This window comes from Melitaea cinxia, chromosome 12 (assembly GCF_905220565.1).
Source record: "Melitaea cinxia chromosome 12, ilMelCinx1.1, whole genome shotgun sequence".
Lineage (NCBI taxonomy): Eukaryota > Metazoa > Arthropoda > Insecta > Lepidoptera > Nymphalidae > Melitaea > Melitaea cinxia.
This window is the reverse complement of record NC_059405.1, coordinates 6,331,166-6,354,283: the sequence shown is the minus strand read 5'-3', so window position 1 is coordinate 6,354,283 and position 23,118 is coordinate 6,331,166. Positions and strand designations below refer to the sequence as shown.

At 34.8% G+C, this 23,118-nt stretch overlaps 1 long non-coding RNA gene across 1 annotated transcript; it reads left to right on the top strand.

Annotated features, from left to right (window-relative positions):
- The first annotated feature begins 228 nt into the window (after positions 1 to 228).
- On the top strand, positions 229 to 22,960 carry LOC123658523. The gene is made up of 4 exons (XR_006743899.1): positions 229 to 238; positions 3,694 to 3,696; positions 19,120 to 19,126; positions 22,837 to 22,960. It is a non-coding gene; the product is annotated as an uncharacterized LOC123658523 (long non-coding RNA).
- Positions 22,961 to 23,118: the final 158 nt, after the last annotated feature.

The window sequence follows — 23,118 nt, the reverse complement described above, 5'->3', positions numbered from 1 at the left end:
TAGAGCTAGACTGAGGTCAAGAGTAAGCCCATTATATAATAAAAAAAATCCAATATCAGAAAAAGAATAATGTGGACGGACGTTATCTTTATTAAGTAAGTACTATTTATATGAAGATATGCTGATTATCACTTGATCCTATCGCAGTCCACTGCTGGACATAGGTTTCCACAAGTTCGCGCCAAAAATGGTATGAACTTTATGTGCGTTGCTCATAGTCACCACGCTTGGCAGGCGGGTTGGTGACCGCAGGGCTGGCTTTGTCGCTGCTGCCCATCTTCGACCTTTGTATTTCAAAGTCACCGGTTGGCTTTTTAAATTCCAAAGTGATAGTGGAACTTTGTTATCCCTTAGTCGCCTCTTACGACCCCCACGGGAATATAGGGGGTGGCTATATTCTTTACTACCGTAACCACACAGCAGCTGCGGTTACAGCACACTACTACTACTTCTACTAATAAGACTAAACTGTACAAAAATTACATAGTTACTTAAAATAAAATGAGTTACTAATTATTCGAAAATAATATTTACACATAGAGATAATTGCAAAATTGACTGCAATACTAACTATAAACTGTATCATGTCAACACAACGATGTTTAATATCGCTGAAATCGCACATTATTTCCAAACAGTTGAACAGCAGAAGACTGGGACCACGTGACAAATGAGAAATGCCGTCCATTTTACATGTGACTAAAACAAATTAATGCCCACTAGACTGTAGCAATTTTCCAGAGAGGCACTCGACAAGCGATTTGCCACAAAAGCCGTGCTATGATTCGAAATATGTGTAGTGGAAGCGGTACAATTTTAAAACTTTGGACCAATTATTTCATTATCGCCCCTACCGCGCCGTAATAAGATTCTGGTCGGTGTCGCGCTAATGTGTGAAATTTCTCGATTGCAATATCGTTCTGGCACCCTCTAGCAATTTTAATTCCGTCCAGGCTTTAAGCAAATTGTTCTTTCACGCAAAATGGAATGTAAGCTCGACGTCATAGTGACAAAGGGATAACTGTGCAGTTTTCGCCGCGTCGCGTCGCTTCACGAAAAGGTGAAGCGGGCCATGAAAGTAGACGTTTATTTAGTGTCTTATTTCTTTTTATGCGGACGTCGCAAGGAGATGTTTTATGAAATTGTTTTTCCGGGACATTAGCCGGCCCTAATTATAGACCTTACCTCTCGAGCACAATTACCCTGGACGTTCAAGTTGACTATGACAAAGGGCGGAGAGAACATTTTCATGAAGACAGCTTATTAGGGGAGTGAAATTAGGTTATATGAAATTTAGCCGCCGGTAAGCACACGTCTCGTCTGCATTATATTATGTGCACATAACTATTATAGAATTCATTAAACCACATTTAACCGCAATGGAAGTTTAATTACATTTTGAGCACGTGAAGATTGTTAATGTTGGTGTAATTTATTAACTTCAAACGATGACGTTTAGGTATATAGAATTAATTTTCTACAGAGAATAAGAGAATTATTTTTAACCGACTTCAAAAAAGGAGAAGGTTACTCAATTCGACCGTATATCGCTTCAGCCTGTAATATCCCACTACTGGGCATAGGCCTTTTTCCCCTTGTAGGAGAAGGATCAGAAATATAATATATAAATATATAATAATATAAATATATATATTTTTTATGTATGTTCGGGGATAACTTCGTCGTTTATGAACCGATTTTGATAATTCTTTTTTGTTTTTGTTGGAAAGGAGACATTGGGATATGGTAATGAAACCAGTATCTGATGATGGAATCTCCCTTGAAAATCGTATTGATGATTAGTGCGTTTGTTATTTTTTTTTTCGTCTACTTACGTTGTATTACTTGTCGATGTAATTGAAGTCGGTTTTTTTTCGTTTGCAAGCAAACACAATTATAACTTATAAATTCTAGCCATATCTTACCCAAACAAACGCACAATTTGATTACTATAATACGTGCATTTTCAAAACTTTGCACCGAAGAAAAAATCTAGCAAATGTTAGCTATATTAAAACTCATATTTTAGTTTTATTACAAAATTCACTTCTTGCAAAATAGGCGGTAGGCCGAAAAGTTTGTGAAACTATGCCTTAAGCAAATTAAGCCAATTAATTAAGTTCATAAAGTTTTGGCAACTTAATCAACTTGTTGTTTCAAATTAATATAAACGTTTAATAACTATAACTATGCTGGCGATGAATTCTCTCATCTCAGTAATATCCAAGTCATAGAATTGATGATCGTCGGGAGTCACGTATGGTCCCTTTGGAGGGAAATGAAATAATTTGTCTTACTGAAGGGTGCATGTCATATTTATGCGATGGGGTGAACAAACTTTATTTATTCAAACGTGAACTATTTTTGTATTTTACTTTGATAAATTGCATTCGACATGGTGAAGCTCATCATGCATGTAATAGAGCTACATGGTTTGGATACATTAGTTTTTATAACACCTCAAACGTGTTCCTGTGGTTCCTGTATTGGGATGCAAAAACACAACATTAATGCATAAACGCTTAGACCAGGATAAATATCTGTATGATCTAGAAAAATAATTGGCATTCACGTGAACTCACGATCGCTAGCGTGTCAACCAATCAATTATTGTAATCACTGCGCCAACGCTCCACTCCAATACATCGAAAATACATTTTTGTGAAAAGCAATATTCTTACAAATACATAATTAGTACAATAATAACAAGTCTCTTAAAAAATAAAACCAATATAAAACTATTGCTTTATTTTATATTATTTAACTTAAATATTTGACCAAAATTGTTTTGTATATTTAGCTATCTAAATAGATCTTTGAAACAATAGTACAACAACAACACTACAATAACTAAATTTTAATAATAATTTTGTAAGTAAAACTACTTGAGAAATTATTTTCAATGGAAACTGTACCAAAATATAACAAATACAGTAAATTCAAAATGTTTTATAAATATGGAACAAAATTTAGCAATAAATATATTTAGTGGAATTTTAAGATGCAGATCAAAATTGTAAAAGGTTTTATTGTTCCAGTACTAATATTATATATTATATAAAAAGTATACCAATTAACTATTTCATTCATTTGTACCCATTCAATTGTGCTCTCAATTGTATCAAAAATATCGAAAAATGTAAATGGAAAAGTCTCGAAGGTTTCGTAGAAGAGGTAAATTTTTTCTTGTTAAAAAAACTTATAAAATAAATAGGCAAACTAATTAACCTTTCTGTTCAACTACGCATTAGCATATAACATAGTACGTTATAATTTTCTCCGCACGTGCAGTTTTCTTCTTGTAAGTGTAAGTTATAATCATTATTTTGTGATGGAAAATCTCAGTGATTCTGTCGCGGAATGAAAAAGGAAATCTGTATTTTTAGACTCGCGATTTTTTTTATTTGTTCTCTACTTATTAGGTTAGGTTTTTTAGGTTTTAGGTTTAGGTTTTACTCAATCTAGTTATGATACACGATTGACTGAAAAACTAAAAAATTAGGTTTTCACTCAATCGTGTATGATATATTTTTCTAATAATTCGTGCACTCTGACTCCATCACCCACTTGACTTGTTGCGGCAGACATACAGACATATAATTTTAGGTCAATTAATGTTCTAATTAACTTTTATACGTGTTAAAAATACTTCATCATAAAGTAATCTTGAATGTTTCTTTCCACACATCAAAGGTAGTGTAAAAAGGTTTCAAGAATACGTAAAAGAAATCTATTCGAAGCGGATTGTATAATATCTTTGTGAATAAAATATAAGGGTAAGACAGATGAAGAGAACAAAGATGTAGTATGTTTAATATTTAACCTGGTGCCTAAAAGTTTCACCTTATTTGAATATTACTTACACGCTAAAATTCCCTACTACTACAACTTTATCAAAGAAAAGTAAAACTGAGTATAGAATTGTTTCTTTTTTCCAATATATGAAAGTATCTTATATATATTAATACGTGAAGCAAAAACTTTTTACCACTTTTCACGTAAATTGCGCGGACGGAAGAGTATGATATTACTTACACTTATAGTTTATATAGAGAAGGAGTGCAGAATGCTTAGGTTTTTTTTTTAACTGTGCATAAAAATACAGTAAATAATTTTAAAACAAAAAAACAATACACACACTACCATCTATTTGACACACACACTCACACACATACACACACACACACACACATACACATGTACTCTTTTGTTTATTATGTATTTGGTTAAGATACTTTATTTTGGTTAAGATACCTTATTCATCAATATAATGTTTTATACTTTAAAAATTCCACTAGTACCAATGTTTTTGCTGAAGCTATAAAGTCACAAGGAGGTCAATGTGAAAACCTAAGGTTTACTCAAGGGAACTCACTTGGATTTATCAACGTTTTTTAGTTATTACTTAAAATATAAAACGAGACATTGGAAATAATTTTTAAATATTATATTTTATGCTGGAAAATAACTTTTAAATTTTTATTTTATGCTGGCTTTATAAAATTACAATGGACTAATACTATATCCACATATTTTCATACTTAGAACTGAGGAATATATAATAAATCGTAATTTTCGTATAATAGGTGTCATATATATGTATTTCGTAAACGAGGTCAGGTATCAAAAATGAATCTAAAGGTCAAACTTTTATTAATTTAACTTTAATTAATTTAAAAAAAGAAATTATGTCGCTAATTGTTAATCTTGTAAATTTATGTAACCGATAAGCATATGATAGTACTAGAACGGTATTTAGATAATTTGCTCGCTAACAAAAAAAAACCGACTTCAGTGGCATCGACCAGTAATACAACGAAAAAATAGACGATTTATTTATTATGCGATTTATTTATTATTTTTATATTATTTATATAATTCAAAAGTACTCGTCAGATCTCAATTAAATATAAATGAAACCATATGAATAGCACCAGCTTTTGATTGAAAAAAGAATAATTGAAATCGATCTACCCACTAAAATTTTCTTAAATAACATACATAAAAAATACATTCGTATTGAGAACCTCCTCCTTTTCTGGAGTCGGTTAAAATGATATAACTTGTTATACAACAGTAAAAAAAAACTTCACTTAAGGAAATCAAAAATTGCATAGTACCTGAATACGTTTTCGCAATACTGAAATTTAATTCCGTTAATGTATGTATATAAATAGGACAGTCAAAACAAACAAAAGCCTCCATCTCACACAATAATTATAATGACATATTATAAATGGTATAATTTGTATATTACTCGTAAATTTGCTGAAATTGGAGCTAATATGGCACCGTTTCCGCATAGAAAATGCGTACAAATGAAACGTAGGGTGTGAATAATGACGCAATCTTACTGTTACATAAAATAAGACATACGTGAAAATTGCCAATTCTTCATAATAAAGTCTTCTACAAATGATGCTACGATTCTCGCAGGCAATCTTTTTGAGATTTGGTACATAAATTAAAAATAAATAAATAAAAATGAGGAAAAATTAATGAAATTGATTTTTTATTAGATGGTTTAAATTTTACTTAAGCTTTTAATTTTGTTGTAGTAGTGCCACGCTCAGATGGACAAATTAACTAAATAGCTATAAGCTTAATAAATATAGGTACAATATCTAGCATACGACGCGTTGGCGCAACGGTGACAGCACTGTGACTGTTGCGATTGCTGTTGCGGGTTCAATCCCCGCACTTGACAAACATTTGTATTGGCCATACAGATGTTTGCCGTAGTCTGAGTGCTTGTGCAGTCCTTGTAGGTCTCCCTACCGTGCCTCGAAGAGCACGTTAAGCCATCGGTCCCGGTTGTTATCATGTAAACCTGATTGCGATTGTTACTCATAGTAGGGAATGTATCCGCCAACCCACATTGGAGTATCGCGGTGGATTAAGCTCTGATCCTTCTCCTATATGGGGAAAGAGGCCTATGCCCAGCAGTGGAATATTACAGATTGAAGCGTAATCTAGCATACAATGTATCTTTTCTATCTGTAACTGAAAATGCATAATTTATTACTGCTTTTGTTAAAAATCGTAGAAATCACCATAAAACAATTTGATTAAAAATCTATTCACATACAATACCTACATCAAAATACACATTGAAGTAGTTAAAAGTCGAAGCGCTACCAAAAGCATAAGTCGCAAAAGACTATTGTACCTCCTTAAAAACTTCTAAGTGTATCTTTGTTCGATTCTAAACTTACCTTACTTGTAAATACAAAGTTTCGAAACACTAGCCGCACGAACCTTCTTTATCCCGGACCTCCAGAGGGCAGAAATATAAAGCGATTGAAGCAAATCCTCGGAAGATTGAATTTGGTAAAAGTTTTCGACTAGTTTGTGTTCCGTACCGGAACAAGATCTTCGTATTTACGTACATTTACAGGATAACATAAATTGGACAATTTCAATTTCATATTATTATTTTTTCTTTAATTGTTAATGGGTTGCTTAGCGATATATTACTGTATCCGAACGCACCGTGTTGCGCGCCCTCTAGTAAGGGCGCATGGACAGTCCCGAGAGAACCGTTGCCGCAAGCGCATACGATACTGTTACCTACCGTTTAACTCGATCGAGGATTAAAACATATATCTTTCGCTGGAGATCCGAACTGGTGTGTCCCTATGGTGGTGTTCGCCATATGAATTGGAACTATTAGTGAACTGCCGAGTCGCTGATCTGCCCGGACCGAGCCAGCTCACGTGTTGCAACGGAGATCGGTAAGTCGCTAGTGACCCCAGTTTAATAGCGAACATAAATTTTTGTTCCTTCGAACCAGGATTATTGTCCAGCTTATGTTATCCTATTCAATTGCAGTTCTACGAACTCATATTTCAACCAACGTATTTCTTTTCGTATTTTCTTTCGCCGCCATCTTTGTTACGCAAAATGCCGGACGGAATAAAGTTAGAAATATTATGTGAACAGGATATTTTCGAAAGAGATTTGATTCTCGACGAGCTTAAACGCATTTTACAGCTTGCAACCACAAATGATCAACAATTTCGTTCGCGAGCTAGTGATTTAAATTCACATCAAAGAAAGTTTAACAAAATTCAAAGTAAAATTGAGAAAACGCTCATTAAACACAAGCTATTTGATAAAGACGAGCATATTAAAATACGTAATGACTTTAACGATGTATATTATGCCATTATTTCGTACGTAAATAGTTTCAAAAATGACGATCTCAATCGGCGTCGGTCACTTCATCAGGACGATATTTGTCATAAAAGAAATTTACCCGTCTTGCCTTTACCCGAGTTTAACGGTGATCCTACCGATTGGCAATCGTTTTTTGATTTATTTTGTTCATTAGTCCATGACAACAGAGCCTACACGGAGACGGAAAAATTACGATACCTACTACTTTCGGTTAAAAATGAACCATATAATTTGATTAAATCACTCCCTATAACAGGAGATAATTATATTATTGCGTTAAAAATTTTAAAATATAGATATGAAAATAGGCGAATTATTGCATCGAAACATTTAGATCGTATACTTGACCTTGAAACATGTTCCGAGCGATCATATCATAGTGTACGTAATTTATTAAATGTCTACCAAGAAAACATCAGGGCGCTTGAAGTCATGGATTTTCCTGTAGACCAATGGAGTTTTATATTACTTAACATATTACTGCGTAAAATACCTATAAGTTTAAGAAAAAATTACGAACGTTCATTGTCAAGACCGTCCGACATACCAGATGTTAATACTTTAATTGAATTTCTAGAACGTGAAATATCAGCTGACGAAATCGCTATAGCTTCTTATACACAGTCCACTAAAAACTACCCACAACATATAAATAATCACCGTACGAAGATTGGTGGGAAGTCAAACGCGATACATCGAAACTCATTCAATGCAGGTGTCGCTTCAATCACAGAACAAACTGGACCTTATGTCAATAGTAATAGGGATCGATCTTGCTTGAAGTGCTCCGGTCAGCATTTAATATCTAAATGTACAGAGTTTTTAAATCTTTCTCCGCAGGATAGGTACAATTTTATTAAAAACAAAAATATTTGTTACAATTGTTTAAACGTAGGACACGATGTTAAAAATTGTAAGTCGAAATTTGTGTGTCGTACGTGTCAAAAGAAACATCATAGCTTTATTCATTTAATTTCACCGCAGTCTTTAGCAGTTGTAAACAAAACTGCCACGGCTAGCGCCGTTTCGCTTCCTCTTACGGAGGATAAACAGGACGATCGCGTACATAATAATTACGCAACAAAAATGCATTCGTCGCATTCCATGGTTACGGTATTATTATCTACGGCTTTAATTGATTTATATTTAGGAAATAATAAGATTTCATCCGTTCGGTGTATAGTTGACAGTGGAAGTCAGGCTTCGTTTATAAGTGAAGCATGCGTACAGCGTCTTGGTTTGCCGCGCACTAACGTTCACATTCCAGTATTAGGCATAGGAGATACGGAACCATTGATGCCCAGGGGTATGGTTACGTGCGCGATTACGCCTAAAAATAAACATCATCCCGTTATTCCGGTTGACGCATTAATCTTGCCTAAGTTAATGTCAAAAATGCCTAATTTGTCTTTGCCTTATACTAAGTGGCCTCACTTAAAGGGACTTACCTTGGCTGATCCTCATTTTCATACACCCCAACCGGTTGAAATGTTATTAGGAGCGGATATACTATCCCACATTTTATTAAATAACACTATTACGGGTCCACCGGGTACACCTATCGCTATGAATAGTGTGTTCGGTTATTTACTGTTAGGGAAACTTACTTTCAATACAAACATTTCGACTCCACTCCAAGTTTGTTATAGCTCGTTTGACAACGACAACCTACAAAGATTTTGGGAGCTGGAGTCAGTACCAGAAAAGCGGAGTTACACTCCCGATGAGGAATTATGCGAATCCTTTTTTCGAAGAACGCATAATCGAGACCTCACAGGGCGATACGTGGTCGCTCTGCCCTTCAAGGTCAACGCCCCGCCCCTCGGCGAATCTAGACAAATCGCAGTAGCACGTTTTCATAAATTGGAATATAGGTTAGAACGTAATCCCCAGCTGAAGATTGACTATCACGCTTGCCTTCAGGAGTACATTGACCTCAATCATATGGAGCTCGTTGATGATAAGCCTTCAGTTGGTGCGAGTTACTATATCCCACACCATTGTGTGATTAAGCCCTCAAGCCAGACAACACGCACCCGAGTTGTTTTTGATGCCGGCTGTCGTACGACCAGTGGGTACTCATTAAATGATGTGCTGTTCTCTGGACCTAAACTTCACCTAGATATCGTTGACGTTCTTTTAAAATTTCGTGTTTATCGTGTTGGTTTCTGTTCAGATATAAAACAGATGTTTCGTAATATATTGTTACGTGAAAGTGATAGAGATTTTCAGCGTATTCTCTGGCGTCGATCACCAGAGGAACCTTTACGTGACTATAGACTTCGTACAGTCACCTTCGGCGTCAATTGTTCTCCCTATCTCGCACTTCGTACCATCCGACAACTAGCTTGCGATGAAGGCGAGCGTTTCAAACTGGCTGCAGCTGTTTTACTAAATAATGTCTTTGTTGATGACGTCATTACGGGCGCCGACAGCGAAGCCCAGGCTCTTCTACTTCAGCAGGAGCTGATTGCTATTTGCGCAACGGCTGGGTTCGAGCTACGCAAATGGCATAGCAACTCGCAAGCGGTTCTCGCCGCAGTCCAGCCCTCAGAGTTTCATGGTGAGCGGTGTGAGAGTGTTCTTTTTTCAGAGATGGAGGGTGATAAAGGTGTGAATGTCCTCGGATTGCAGTGGAACCCCCGAGCAGACTCATTTAGCTTCAAGGTTCATGTTACTTCGCGCGATTGCACTAAGCGTGCTATATTATCTGAAATAGCAAAAATATACGACCCTCTCGGGTTATTGTCGCCGATAACATTATTTGCTAAGCATTTAATTCAGTTGATGTGGTTGGCGAACATTGGTTGGGACGAGCCCCCACCTATTGATATATTAAATTCATGGACTTATTTTACTAGAGAGCTACCGCTTTTAGCATCGATTTCTTTTCCCCGTTATATTTTTAATACTGACGACTTAGACTCTATTCAAATACATGGTTTTGCTGACGCGTCTCAAGTCGGTTACGCCGCATGTGTTTATATACGTCATGTAGGCAAGAGCGGTGATTGTGAGACACATTTAATAATGGCAAAAACTCGTGTCGCACCGTTGCGTGTATGTCTTACTATCCCTCGCCTTGAACTGATGGCTGCGCTTTTGCTATCAAAATTAATTGAAAAGGTAAACCACGTATACGGAGACAAGATCCGTTCCGGCCACATTACAGCTTGGTCCGACTCTTCGGTCGTATTGGCATGGCTTCGTTCTTCTCCGCATGAATGGAAGACTTTTGTTTCTAAACGCGTCAGTGAGATCTTGACCCGCGTACCCGCAAGCTGCTGGCGTCACTTTCCGTCTGCTGACAATCCCGCAGACGCGGCCTCTCGCGGTCTATTGCCGGCAGCATTAGTTAAGAGTGACTTGTGGTACCATGGTCCCGCATGGCTCCAACAAAGTTCCGACTCTTGGCCTATACAAAAAACGATCGTAAATACAAGCGAAGAAAAGCGCAACAATAAAGAACATCTTGATAGGTATTCATACACAGCTATGACGTATACTTTTAGCGATACGGATAGTTTTATTTCACGATATTCGTCGTTAAATAAACTTGTGTGTGTAACTGCTTTCATATTTCGTTTTTATAACAAATGTAAAAAGAAACATATTAAACAATCGCTTCCTAATTACATTACCGTCCCTGAATATAACTTTTCACTTAATCGCCTTATACTTTTGACTCAGCGGTCTGTTTTTAGTGAGGATATAAAAAATATTTCTAACAATAAATTAGTTTCGATGAGCTTACGACGTCTTACGCCATTTCTGGATAGTGACGGATATTTACGCGTGGGAGGACGCATTGACAAATCTCTTTTACCATTTAATTCTAAGCATCAATTGATTTTACCTAAACGACATCCCTTAACGGATCTTATAATCGATGACGCTCACCTGGTCAATTTACACGCGGGATCTCAATTAGTGCGTTACTCACTTTTACAGCGATATTGGATTTTGTCGAGTCGCGATATCGTGCGCCAGCGCATACATCGCTGCGTACGGTGCTTCCGCGCGCGCCCCGTGCGTATGCAACCGCGTATGGGACAGCTCCCTGAATCTAGACTACGTCCAACTCGTGCCTTCAGAAGGACGTCTGTAGATTTTGCGGGTCCTTTGTACGTTCGCGCTAATAAAGTTAGGAATGCTAAAGTAATAAAGTGTTACGTTGCAGTTTTTGTATGTATGGCGGTAAAGGCCGTACATCTTGAGCTCGTATCCGAGTTGTCTGCAGAAGCCTTTCTGGCCGCCCTACGACGCTTTACGTCTCGGCGTGGCTATTGTACAGACATTTATTCAGATTGTGGAAGGAATTTTGTCGGTTGTAATAATTATTTAAAGGATTTATACGCGTTTTTACGTAGCGATCCAGTTCTAAATGTTTTAAATAAACAAACTTTGAAGCAGGGCCTTACGTGGCATTTTCAACCTCCTTACGCTAGTCATTTCGGCGGCTTGTTTGAAGCCTCCGTAAAGAGCTTTAAACATCATCTTTACCGCGTGGTAGGGACACGAATTCAAACGTACGATGAGATGCACACACTAACGTGTCAGATAGAAGCTATTTTAAATTCACGACCTCTTTGCGTATTGAGCTCGGATGCTTCGGATCCTCTCCCATTGACCCCAGCGCACTTCCTGGTAGGAGAACCCTTGACGGCGGTCCCTGATGTCTCCTTGGTAGACGAAAATCCTAATCGCCTAACTCGTTGGCGCTGGATTCAACAGTCGGTTCAACATTTTTGGAAACGTTGGAGTAAGGAGTATCTTCACGAACTCCAACAGACTAATAAATGGTTCCAAGACCGCGGCTCCACTCTCCGTGAGGGCACTGTTGTTGTGGTATGTGACGAGAATCTTCCACCTCTCCAGTGGAAGCTCGCACGCATTCACGCGCTTCATCCCGGCTCTGACCAGGTTGTTCGAGTCGTAACACTAAGAATTGGCAATACGCTTTTCAAACGTCCTGTTGTCAAGATTTGTCCTCTACCATTACAATAGTCAAAATAACTACAAACAATATTTAATAGTAAGGTTTAGTTTTAATTTGCATATTTCATAGTTAAGCTTAGTTTTAAATTACATAGAATTTTCTTCAACTCTTTACTCTTTTCTTTAAAAGACACTACGTGCTTTTAAGGTGAGCGGCATGTTCCGTACCGGAACAAGATCTTCGTATTTACGTACATTTACAGGATAACATAAATTGGACAATTTCAATTTCATATTATTATTTTTTCTTTAATTGTTAATGGGTTGCTTAGCGATATATTACTGTATCCGAACGCACCGTGTTGCGCGCCCTCTAGTAAGGGCGCATGGACAGTCCCGAGAGAACCGTTGCCGCAAGCGCATACGATACTGTTACCTACCGTTTAACTCGATCGAGGATTAAAACATATATCTTTCGCTGGAGATCCGAACTGGTGTGTCCCTATGGTGGTGTTCGCCATATGAATTGGAACTATTAGTGAACTGCCGAGTCGCTGATCTGCCCGGACCGAGCCAGCTCACGTGTTGCAACGGAGATCGGTAAGTCGCTAGTGACCCCAGTTTAATAGCGAACAGTTTGTCAAAAAACTTGTAATTTCGCTTACCGGTTGGCTATTGAATTCTCCGGTTATTTATAGTTAGCGATAAAATAATATTAATCTCATGGGGATTAGGTCGGGATTTTATTCTTTGCCGCAACTCGGTACATTGGCGGAGCCCTTGATTATTGTCTCCGTTGAGCATAGTACGGATACGGGATAAGCAAGCCAGCGAAAAAAGTAACGATTGTTTTACGGCGATCATTCATTAGGGTCTGCAGAAATAAAATGCCATCCTATCACGCATTTTTGCTTCAATCGGGGACTTGTTTGATGGTTGGGTAACGAGGTGAAAATGGGAAACTTACGAAAAAATACTTGTTTCTTTATATTTTGTATATCCTTTTCGAACTCAGTTAATGGATAAATGCTTATACCAGATTGTTTTTTTGCTGTTACTTTAAATAAAGTTTTACCAAATGTGTGTAAATGTTACCTATAAAAAAAAAATTAAGGTGAAAATTCATTTTTGTGTTTCTAAAAATTGAAGGCTTATTTGTGTATGTGGATTTATTAAAACTGACATTGTGTCGTATAGCTTTTTAACAAAAGCAAAGATTTAGACGCAAAGTATTTTAGTGGGATATTCGTCAGAACACGTTTTTTATATTATTTTATGTTAAGCCTATATTCAATCACATATCTATAAATACTTACTACTTATCTTATATCTATAAATACTTATTAAAAGAAATAGATTTGTAGATTTTTTGCTTTTATCAACAATCGCGTCCATACAATGCTAGTCGGATCTTATCAAGCCAACTAGTAATCAGCTCTGGAAGTTTCTGTAAGGAGGGATTATATTTTCGATAACTTAGCCGAGGGTTGAGTGCCATAAATAAAAAAAAGTGAGATATAGGGGCCTTGCTATGTTCAATTCAGAAATTTGCTAAGGTTTTAGAAAAAAATTATAGTAATCGAAGAAACTCTCATGGGACGAATACAATTCCAAATAGTCCCGCAAACAATACTTGCACGCGTAACACGACACTTTAAAAACATTTTCGTGTCAGCACATTATTATTAAACTTTGTTCAAAAGGATGGCTATTAAAATATAAACTAAAAACTTCACGATATAATGGATAAAACTGATTTTAAAAATCGCTTCATTTCTATAAAGTTCATCTCAAGGACAGACCTAAAAAAATTAATAAAATTTGGGGGCAAATGAATTATTTTTTACTTTTTGCATAAAAGTAAAATTTTATTTATTTACTGTCGGATATCGTGCGTTCATTTTTTTTCCTTTTTTGTGCACTGAAAATTAACAATAAATTTTATTTATTTTTTATACAATAATAAACACCTACTCAAAGAGAAACGTCCGTAATGTCTAGAAATTAATAAGCTTATTTAAATTGACTTATACTTCATTGCATACTTTTAACGGTAAAATATTGGCGTGACTACATAAAACGAGCAACACGAGGGGAGCTCTGCGGTTTAGAAAAAACGCAATATCGCATGAGTTTGTAGGGAGGTAAGTGTACCCTATGGATTTACAACATTAAATTGGTTCAAGTAGGGCTGTCGAGTAGGTAAACTTTTAGAAGATTAGCCGTTTCTTTAGAAATGCAGTTTCTTGATTTTTAAAACACCGAAATAATACAAAAAAACTTTAGATACACACTACAAACTTACAAATTAATATCTGTAAGTTTAATATCTAAAATAAATGCTTAAATTTAATTTTATAATAAATCTCATTCTTTTTAAAAGCAGTAAAAATCGAAAATTTAAATATAAATATATATTTGTACATTTTTCTTACGTTTTTTTTTTTTTTTTGACATTTCTGTAAAATTATAAAATGAAAAGTAACAACCCTGAACCATCATTGGCCAGCAGAAATCCTTTGTCCTGACAGCGCTGGGTAAGTTTATCACCGCTGCGTCTCTTAGCAGTTATTGCGTATTGCAAGATGCGACATAAAGTCACCCTAGTAATAACGGTCATCTCAGAAATTAAATGTCCAGACGTGCGCGATATAACAATCTTTAAACACAAATTCAATGACGTCATCATAAATTCTTTACGATTTTTGTTTAATTATTAATTTTGACTTTTATTCACATTAGCTTACAACATGATGTGTAGAAAAAGAAAAAATACAAAAAAAAAAATAGAGTTAAAATATTCAAGTTTAATTAATACGAAAACTATTTTTATAATAAAAAAAATATATTTGAATATCCTTAATTACTATTGCAATGTTTTAATGTAACCAAATATTTGATTATCTGTTGGCAGAACGGATAATCGCAAACATTTCGCACGTGTGCATTACGTCAGACAGTTTTCCCGTGGGCCTCGATTTTGCTCCGAGATTGTTCCCCAAGTTTCCTATTTGTTACATTATACGAGCACCTATGCTGTTGTTTGTACACGGGATTAATTCAGTCTACCTTTAACTTTATTTGTTTAAGTTTTGACTTGAGACGTACGAGAAAATACCATACGAGTTTCATTTATCCGTGAAGGAATATGAGGTAACTTTATCTAGCGTGTTCTTTTAATGGTCAAAGAATAAAACCGCGATAAATAACTTTAAAGTTTTTTATAACAGGTATATAATAGAGCAACGTCTTAAATCCTGAATCCGTGTACTTACAGAACATAAAGAAACAAATTACAATGCAATATTAAACTTGTTACAAAAATATTCGAATAATAAAAGTATCGTAGATAAAATTCATGTACAAACTTTACCGTTGCACATTTTAAATGTAGCTGGCTAATTGCTCAAACTATTTACATTACTGTATCGAGCTCTGAAACTTCCGACCTAATTTGCCTTTCAAATACTCTGAAACATAGAATTAAATGTTCAAGAGCACTTCGACTACGAAAATACACAATGAGGCTAGTGTTACGTGGAAACTATTCCTCCAAGAAGGCAACTCAGTGTTAGAAAATTCTATTCGCGTAATCGCCGAAACACACTACCCTAGGGACCCGACGGTATTACCCTCCCTATCTCCAACATTCCTACAGCTTAATGTATGCAAACGCATTTTGTTTCAAAGCCTAGCTCCCTCAGGGATGGTGTTTCTCGAGTACCCTCGAGCGATGTTCACCTCGTGGTGCCTACCGAAGTTTTTCTCAGCCGTATGTCACAACAGACTCTTTGATCTTTTCAAACGCGAATATAATGTCGGAACCAGTTAAGGATGTTCCTTTTATATTTTATCCAAGTATACACGCACCCCTGTGTAAGTTTTGTCTTTATCTATTTCTGTAGGAATAATATTATCTCTATTTCCTTAAGGTCTTCTTATAAAAACAAAATAATAATGTTTTGTCTTTTTGTATTCTGACTATTGAATATATTTTGCTACGAAACGATCAAGGGGGGTATATGTATGTTCACATTCAAATGCTTGCTTTGTATTTCTCTTTGCAACATCAAACTGAACGTGAAATATTAGAAGCGTTAAAGAAGGAATAATTCATAAAAGATACATTTCTGTATGTCAGGATCGTAACGACGTTCAATATATCACGAGATTATTAAAGTCAAGTTAAGCTCACAAACTTGGCGTCATCAATCCGTCTGGCGCTAAAAATATAAATCCCCAATGATGTGGGACATCGACGACAAAGTAAGTATCAACAGAACACCATGTGGTAACCCCGCCGAAATAGAATTCGACGCCAACGGTGCTGTCACACGTGGCACAACCAAAAACAGATCGTTTCCTTTAAAAAGTTAATTTGGCACTTTTTTGATACAAAAAGTGAAATTTTTTTTAAAGTTCGACCGAGGCATGTGCCCCTTATAATGAAACGTTAGTGAGATACGACAGAAATTTGACTCTTGTTCCTCGATATGGGAACAGTTTTTTATCGTGATATATTACATACAAAGATACTTATTTAAAGGAAATTAGGGCATCTGATAAAAATACAGCAAAAAAGAAGTGATGGACGTGAATATGTTGATAATAGTTTAATAAAAAATGTGTTACAGGCATTATAAGTATGTAGTCGAGCATATTGTGGCGCATTTGGTACCTCAAAATACCTCAAAGCATCTGAAATCTAAACTAAATCTTACCCTTTATACTTGAACTAAAATTAACTTGAGCGTTTTAATGGGCAATTAACTAAACAAAGAACGAACATTCGCATAGCTGAAAGTTGGGGAACAGAGTATTTATTATAAAAATTCTTACCAAACTTCCCTCCGGAAAGTAGTTTTTAGGTTGAGGAGATTAATGATTATGGTGGTATGAATGGCGTTCCAACTTTAATTATGACCTTTTATTTCGGCGATAACATTAATAAATCATTAACAAAAATTTTGATTAGCTCATACTTAGTGTGTTTGTTTTCATAATTAATAAAAGAAAATATGAAGTCATTATAAATTCATTTGAATAAAAAATTAAAGACAACTAGGTTTTTGTTGTTTTATGTCTTTGCTACCAAAATACTACGAAAATAATTTTAACAACATTGTAGTTTGTTGAAATTTGATATATTGTTTTGTAATGTTTAAGCGAATTGCACATTTGATGAAAATCAAATTTGATGTATAATGAAATCAATTAAATCACATAACTTATCAATAAATAAATAAATAAACACCTGTGATTAACTTCTGTGTTGGGGGTCCGGAAACACACAATACATAAGTACAAACATCCAGACCACGACAAACATCTGTATGGCCAATACAAATGTTTGTCATATGCGAGAATCGAACCCGCAACCCCCATAAGAAAATGTAAAATGAGTAAAGTCTGAATCATTACCCATACGGTTCTTTATAACAAATATTGTCATATGAAGTATAATTTACTCACACAAACAACAACAACATGCGTTTACACATAGTAATAATATTTAATTACAATTAATTTATCAACGTTATGTAGCCTATAATATTTACTCCTGGAAAATGTAGCTTATGATAAAGAGGTTATTAAAAATAGATTCTGTAGTTTCAGTTTTGTAGATTACAAGTTAAAAATAAACTTGTCTCATTATGTATGTATTGAGCTTTTTTATTTTATTTATTGTTATTTATTTATTCTTTATGTACACCGAAATACAGACACACATAAAGAAATAATTATAATAAAAAATGTACAAAGGCGATCTTATCGCTAAATAGCGATTTCTTCCAGATAACCGTTGGGTACTGGACACGATACAGTAGCAGCGGTTAGAAGTATGCAAAAATTAAGGAGGAAAAAATCAATAATAAATAGATAAAAACTACGATATGATAGACTTACATAATTACTAAAATTGAGAAAAAAACGTATAAATAAGTTATTATTTTAGTATATAATATATGTAGTCTTTCGACTGAATTGGAAGCTCCTTTTCTATATTCGCAGGGCGCGGGCGTAGGTTATACTCGCACTCTTTACAATATTATGTAGGTAGTACTTACAAAGATTATAACAAAATTGTAACGTACACCGAACACCTGTATGCGTGCACGCTCTTCAGAGTTCCGATCGAGTCTATCGTGTGGCGGAGGGAGTAACTCAGAGCAGTGCCTGGGACTTGCGACCCAGGTGTAGGTTTAAGGAGATCTCCTTTGGGATACGTATCAACGCTCACCTTCACTGCTCGAGTTATACGCCTCGCCTAGCCAAATTAATCGTAATAGATAACAATTAATTCGTTTGCACAAATTAATTATTGAATGAGTCTAGGTTAAGCTACTAGCAGGATACAACAAGTGTATCGTGCCAAGCCAGAGCCAAGACTGCCTTAGCCGAGGTAACGCCGTTCGTTTTATACACGTCAGAACAATTCGAGTAATATAATAAATGAGGGTAGGTGACTATCGAACGATGTGCTAGGTGGCGCGATTGTTGCATCTGTTGTTTAATAATTCCTTTCTAATTGCGTAAGACAGCGCTAATGCCGACATATATAATGCACATATATATACACACACATATATATAACTATAACAACAAATAACACATAAAGTAAACTACAAATCACGACAGTTATGAAATGAGCGGAAGAAAGTTCCACAGACGGACAACATTAACAGTGAATGAATTGGAGTAGAAGGAGGTAGAATAGGAAGGAATTTCCAGAAGCAAATTGGATTCAGATCTAAGGGAGCGTTCATGGGAAATGCAAAGAAACGTAAACCGTTCTTTAAGGTAATGAGGGGCATTAGGATTAAAAAGAACACAGTAGAGTAGAGTAAGTACGTGGGTATTCCTGCGAAGGCGAATTGGGAGCCACTTGAGCTTACTTCGAAAATCAGAGACGTGGTCATATTTGCGAAGACCAAATATGAAACTTATACAGAGATTTTGAAGACGCTCAAGCTTATTTAGTTGCTCCTCTTTGAGATCCAGAAAACACGTATCTGCATAGTCAAGGATTGGTAAAAGTAGTGATTGTGCCAGCGCAATTCAGCTGTGCAGCTGCTGTGTGCGAATTTAATAAGAAAATCTGTTTTGTTGACCCTGTTTTTTTTAAAAAGCCACATGAGAGACTAATTATTTAATATGTTCGGTTATTATAAAATCGATCAATCGGCGGTTTCCGATACCAAAAATTAAAAACAATTTATATTGAAGTAAAACTTCTTTACGTACGCTTGACTTGGTAAATAAGCTTGGCGAATGCGTAACGAGAGCGTTACGAAAAGTGTGATCGGACGAGGTGACCGGAAGTTGAGAGGAAAATAAGTTAGTGAAGATAGAAAGAGAGAGAGTTACGTTTCGTAAGTTTTTCAGTCGTGTGGTCTAAAGCACACTCATTTTTTTTCGATTGTTAATTTGTTAAAAAAAAGACATGAACCAATATCTATTACAACGTTAAGCCTAGAGAAAAAAAACTAGGTAAATCTTAAAAAAAGTATTCGAAAGAATTATTTTTTGTCTTTCGTTCTAATCAAACCAATTCTCAGAAACGAATGACGTCAACTCGCAAAATGTCGACTTCTAACACGAACGCAATTCATCTTACCCAAGTTAATTTATGAGCCCTCACCACTTCACTAATAAATGTAAACAAAGTATCCACTTTTTTTCTCTCGAAAGATTATTAATGAACAGTCCTGACTTGGTAATTTTAATTGTTTCGAATGCCTCTACTTGTACTTTGATCTCAACTAAAGATTATATCCTTAAAGGTACGTTTTTTAAACCACGTCGTGTGATGAGTGTAACCTATTTCTGTTCCATCAATTTTATTTCGACTCTTTTTTCAAAATCAAATCTATAGCTGTGTCATAAGATCGATAATCGCTTGACGATAATGTAAAGTGATTGGTAAAGTTTTTTTAGTCAACAAAATTCAGTCGCCGTAAAAAGTAGTTTTGTGGAATTCCTCGTAATAGACGAAATATTTTAATGAAGGTATTTCGTATAAGTAACGATAATGTGTGAACGCTTGCGTTTGTTTCTTTGAATACTTTACACGAGCGGAAATATTGTTAAAATGCCACGTGTGAATCGTGGCCGATTTTTAATAATTGTTTTGCAATACGTCATATTGATTTTCCTCCTCTGTAGACGTAACTACTGTATCATAGTAAAAATATAGTAAGTTTAACGACAATTTAATCGACAGCAAATTTGTATAGTTTTTCTTTCATACCTACACATTTAATAAAGTCACGATATTAAAGCCAAGTTTATTTTAAAAATAATTTGAAATAAAAACGAAAAATAAATAATATTTACATTCATTTTCAAGGTAGCTACGCTTAAAATATGTGGAACAGTTATAATAAAACATGAAACAAATTATATAATACAATAAATACATCTAATGTTTTATTTCCTTTCAATAATATAACGAAACGTCCCTCATAGCATACTTTCGTTTTTATACTTATCAAATCTATTTTGTTAATAGAATTAATAATATTGTTTATATAATATTGATTTTAATATTATTTTTTTTGCAAATAAAAACTATTTTTGAACATATAAATAGTAAAAATTATGAATCAACATTATTTATGTTTGTTTTTACTATCCATATTTTTTGAGTGAAAGCTTCGGATTTACTTCCCTATTTTTTTTTTTTTTATTATATAAATATGACCAGTGTGGGACATTTTCAAAGGTGTTCGAACGTATAAAACAAAATACCATATCATCATTTCACTTCAAAAAAGCTACGTATTCTCCGACGTCCGATCACAGAGACACTCAGAGATCACTGTTCGACTTGGAACCCAAACAACTCACATAAACTACTAGTCCTTATTACATTACAAGTATTAATATTGCATTATAACATTGGTGCTACTAAACTCGAAGGTACTGATCATTATGAGAGAGTCAGTACGGGGGGATCTGGGGAACAGTGTAGTCTACCAGGTTTGAAGACCGCAACGGTCTGTGTGACCGCATGACGGTAGTTAAAGATTAATAAAATACGATTTTTTTTTCGAAAAAAGTTATCGTTACGTTAAATGAGAGTTAAGCAAAACAAAAATCATAAAGTTACTAATAAAGTCGCTTTATGTATAATATGATCAGGGTAATGATGATAAAAGTCATACTTTGGTATTTTGTTCTAAACTTTTTAAGCAATAAATATGTCATACACCACATTCTCTAAAACTATTCTTTGCTTAAAAGTTTAACGGCACAGATCGCCGCGAACTTAGAGTTGACAGTTGACTTGACAGTTTTATTATAACACCAAAAAGAGACCACATAGCTACGAAAAATCAGATTTTTTCTGCTTTTTTATAAATAAATTATCCCGTGATATCTAAAAAATTTAACTAGAGAATTCTTTAATATTATCAAAATTTTAATTATTAAGTACTAGCTGACCCGGCGAACTTCGTATCGCCTAACACAAACTTTATCGTATGGTATTAAAGTTCAAATTGACTTTTAAGTATTATCACAAATCTTTGGTATGGGAGTATAGAAAAGTGTTGTTTTTAGACTTTTTCAGGAAATTTAAATTTTTTTTTTTTGAATTTTTCTCTCCGTAAGAACCATCCTCGTACTTCAAGGAATTTTTTTAAAAAAGAATTAGCGAAATCGGTCCAACCGTTCTCGAGTTTTGCGCTTAGCAACACATTCAGCGGCTCATTTTTATATTATAGATTAGTTGTTGTTCGTATAGAATCTACTAGTTTTAATACTGTTTCAAGCTTTATTTAAAATTACTCAATATTTTCTCAGAAATTTTGGAATTTAAAAATTAGTCATTCGCAGCCTGCATAACTACAACTTCACCAGAACTTTTAATTGGACAAAAATCCTTAAAAGGCTACAACAAAAATGATCATATAGATTTATTGTTCTTTATCGAATCATTGAAAAGGTATTTCGATATCCATTAGCAACTCTTTTGACTCACTAAAAATTCGACCATTAAGAATTAAATATTTATTTTATCTATCATTTACTTTTTTTTTATTTTTATAGTAAAGTAAATACTAAAATCTAAATCGTCATCGAATGGGCAGAATGGGTAGTCAAAGTTGAGAGTTGACACAATACGGCGAGGAATTCAGGAACTCAGATCAAGATATCGCTGTGTTTTTAAATAATTTTGTCTTTAAAATTACGCTGAAGTAATACATTAAAAAAAAACACAAGACCTTGCACTTTGCTGAAAATAATCGGCATGTATATCCGTCAAGCTGTATTAAAACAACGTGTCAGACGTTGTCAGACGTTAGTTAGTTGTTAGTCCGATTCTACCACTTCATAAAAGAGGCTTGTTTACGTTACGGGGACGTATTCAAGTGGACTTAATACAGTTCAAAATTAGTTAAGACGTATAAAAGTCTGTGTCTAAAATAATACATAATCGTTGTCATAGTTAACCAGGAACTTGCTATGTAATAAAAAACATAAATTAAATCACAGCATGAGAATAAAAAGATATGATTTAGTCGATTTCATATATCGTGGTAAATTGTAAGCAAAATTCAAAGATATACAAACTGACTGTGTTGTACAATTGGTGGAGATATGTATGGCTATGTAACCATTTCTTCAAGACTCATATCTCATTATAGTTATAATTGTATTTGCTCGCAAACGAAAAAAACCGACTTCAATTACCTACATATTATATGACATAAGTAGTCGCCACTACGATTTTCGAAGGTTCTCCTCGATTTCTTTAGGATGCCATCATCTGAGCCTGATTTCCTTATCATGGTACCACACTTGGGATATCTCATTTCTAACAAAAAAATAATTACCAAAATCGATTCATAAACGACGAAGTTATCCTCGAACATACATTAAAAAAAAAGAAAGAGAAAAAAGAAACATATACAGTCGAATTGACTCCTCCTTTTTTGAAGTCGGTTAAAAAGGCTTACTAGTCTAAGAAAAAGAATACCATATCAAATAGTAAAT